At 47.8% G+C, this 3,136-nt stretch overlaps 1 long non-coding RNA gene across 1 annotated transcript in view; it reads left to right on the forward strand.

Annotated features, from left to right (window-relative positions):
* Positions 1-2,913, forward strand: part of LOC116216663 — a 14,122-nt gene extending 11,209 nt beyond the window's left edge. The window contains exon 2 of the long non-coding RNA XR_004159885.1: positions 2,791-2,913. This is a non-coding gene — a long non-coding RNA (uncharacterized LOC116216663). The remainder of the gene's footprint in view (positions 1-2,790) is intronic.
* The last annotated feature ends 223 nt before the right edge of the window (positions 2,914-3,136 follow it).

A 3,136-nucleotide genomic window follows, 5' to 3' on the forward strand; every position in this document is an offset into this window, starting at 1 on the left:
CGGCATCGCCGCTTTAAGGCTGAGGGAGGCGGGCGAGGCTCCGTGCCGCCCCCGCGCCGCCCAGGCGGGCAGCGAGCGGCCGCCGTACAGCGGCTCCGGCCGGGGATGCCGTCCTCACGCGTGCTGTCCCGGCCGGAGAGCGGCTGGGGTCACTGCGAGCCCTTTCTGTCGCCGCCTGGCCCCGTCCTCCTCCCTGCGGTCTGTGCAGAACCTGCCCCGGCTCCTGTCGTATTCGATCCCGTGTCGTGAAGCGCTAAGTGAACGCAACTGATTGCTATTTACCCACGCTGAATGCTGATGCTCGCATCCTTGATGCTGACAAGAGAAACGCTCTCTAACAGCTTTAATTTCATAGAATCACAGAATCGTTTGAATTGAAAGAGACCTTTAAAGGCCGTCTGGTCCAACTCCCCTGCAATGAGCTTGATCAGGTGCTCAGAGCCCTGTCTGTCCTGACCTCTGGTGTCTCCAGGGATGGGGCATCCGCCGCCTCTCTGGGCAACCTGTGCCAGTGCCTCACTGCCCTTGCTGTAAAAATCCTTCTTCTATCTAGTCTAAATCTCCCCTCTTTTAGTTTGAAACAATTTCCCCTTGTGCTCAGCTGCTGGCTGTGTGAGGGAGCCCCAGCCCCATGAGGGGAGCCTTGCGTGAGGGTTCTTACTCCATTAGAATTGCTGGGAGTTTGATCGTGCTCTGCAAGAGACATCCACACCACACTGCTGGCTTCCCCCTGTTTGGAGGGAGCTCTAGGCAGGGGGAGGTGGGATAGGATGGATTGGTTGTTGCACATACTTCACATTGTTGGCTTTGCCCAGACTGGAAAGGCTTTAGTAGCTGGAATTTCTTAGTACTAGGACAGATCATGTTGCCTGCCATGTGTGTGTACAAGTCTAAACCCCTCGTCCTCTACTCCCACAAAGAGAAGCCCTCCATGCGTTGCTGTACCCACTTGTTAGTGAGTTAATACTCTGTGGGGAGACACCAACGCCAGACAGTATGGATGGTTCTCTTATTCAGCAGCAGAGCCGTAGAGCAGGGATCACCCAAAGTGATCGGCAACCAGAACCACATAGTGGCCGCAGCGGAGCCCAGCCATGGCTGGAGACAGGTCAGATGGAACCTGGACATAAATCGCTCTGATTTTACGATCGGTGTCTGCAGCCTCTCCTGAGAGGAAAAATGTTCTTGTTTTCTGCCTCCATCCATCACTTCAGGGGTATGTTAATGGACCGCTGAGATGCTTCTTGGCTCGTTTAAGTCACTCTGCCTTCTGTCTTGAGTATAACTAGTCCCTCGGGACACTTGCCACTGATGCTGCTTAGAGGAAAAATCTATTTGGAAACAATCCTTCCAGCATACCATATGTTGGGAGTTTAGGGTTTCCTTGTTTGATGACTTGGGGCACCTGTGTGAAAACATTGTTGCTTTTGCATTTTATCCCTGTCTGCTGTTTATGCTTGTTATGTCACAAGCTGATTGCTGAAGAGATAATTGTGCTGTCCAAAGTGGAGGATGCAGTACCTGGGAAGTCTGATGATTGGCACTCCATCAGCACCGTGAGCCTTAAGCGTGGAAAAGGAGGGTAACGCTTTTCCTCTTCCTATGTATGTTGTAGCTCTCTGAGACACGAAGAAAGATAATGTCGAGACCAGAAACCAAACGCAGAGAGAGGACCAAGCAGCCCCCCTGGGCTGGCGTTTGTTGCTGCTGAGGACCTGGCTGTGTGGTGTTAGGGGAGCCCTAATCCGCTCTGCTTTAACAAAGGCAAAGGAATGAGGTGGATGGGATGAGGAGCAATGTGCCTCTTCTGGACTGCTTTCTCTTTCAGACTTAGGTGGTCTCCACACACTCTGCGCCAAAAGGGGAAAAAAAAAAAGAGGCTATCTAAGGTATTTTGCTGGCAGATGCTTAAATGCCTTCAGGATTAGGTGGGGGGTTGAGGATTTACATTTTGGATGCAGGCATTTGAATCAGGGTTTAGTTATCTAAGCCTCCCTCTAGCAAGGTGTCAGCACATTTTTCAGATTCTGTTCTGCTAAATGATGTAGATAAAATCAGAAAATGCTTCTGGAAAAAGCCTCCCTTGGACTCTGCCTCAACTCTTTTATTTGTCAATGAGTTGCTGCCTCTCAAATAAGAGCAACTATTTTTTTGTAGGGAGTAGCTGAAGCAAAGGAAGCAAATATTTCAGGTATTCTTGAAGTACCTCACACTTCACTTTTTCTCTCCTGAAGCATGCATCCTTGATTGCTTCCTTAATTAGTACTTTTAAAGTCTCTCTTGCCTTCCATTTATAAATAAATCAAAATATAAATGCAGAGTACTAATTTATCAGGCACTCGATCCATATTCTAGAGAGCAAATTTAACACCTGAACATGAAAGAACTGAATGCCCCCAAAAGCTCCTAAGCTGATGACTTTGGTGGTGGCTGTCGAGCATCCTCAAGTTTCTCTCATAGGCCTGCTTCATTAGCAATTATCCAAGGAAGCCGTGAGAAAAATGAATTGCCTGTGTAATTGCATTTATTTTTCATTCTAGCAAATCTCCCAGTTCACTTGGCAGCTTCTTTCTTCGTTCTCTCCTTCCCTCCTTCCTTCCTTCCTTTCTTCCATCTTTCCTTAATTCACGCTTGCTTGCTTTTTTTGTTCTTTCTTAGCCATTTTGTCTGAACAAAAGCAGTCCCACAAGGGCAGGCTAATGTATTCGTAGCTTTGCTGCAACTTAACTGATAGAATAAGCTGAAAAATTGCTGCCTCCCATTGCTGAGAATCTTTGTTGTGCTTTGTAGAGTTGAAAGAAGTGCTGCACAGTGACATCCGCTCTCCTTCCCTGCTCAACAGAACCTGTTGCACTGAACCTGGTCACGCTGGAGATGGTGGAAAGGCTTAAGTTCAAATTCACAGACCTAAAAGTAAGTTACTGAAGTGATTGCTTGTTTGAACATTTACTTGCTTGCTCTTGCCTTTCATTCTCCTTGATCTAACTGTAGTACATTGTTAATGCCAATTTGAACGTTGAATTAAGCTCTAATTAAGCCTGCCCATCAAAAAGACCCAGAAACCAGGCTTGTACTGCCTAGTGTAAGTCCCATTTTCCCCCTCAATTTTCTGACTGTGAACACGCAACTGGTAATT

The sequence above is a fragment of the Meleagris gallopavo genome, chromosome 5 (assembly GCF_000146605.3).
Source record: "Meleagris gallopavo isolate NT-WF06-2002-E0010 breed Aviagen turkey brand Nicholas breeding stock chromosome 5, Turkey_5.1, whole genome shotgun sequence".
NCBI lineage: Eukaryota > Metazoa > Chordata > Aves > Galliformes > Phasianidae > Meleagris > Meleagris gallopavo.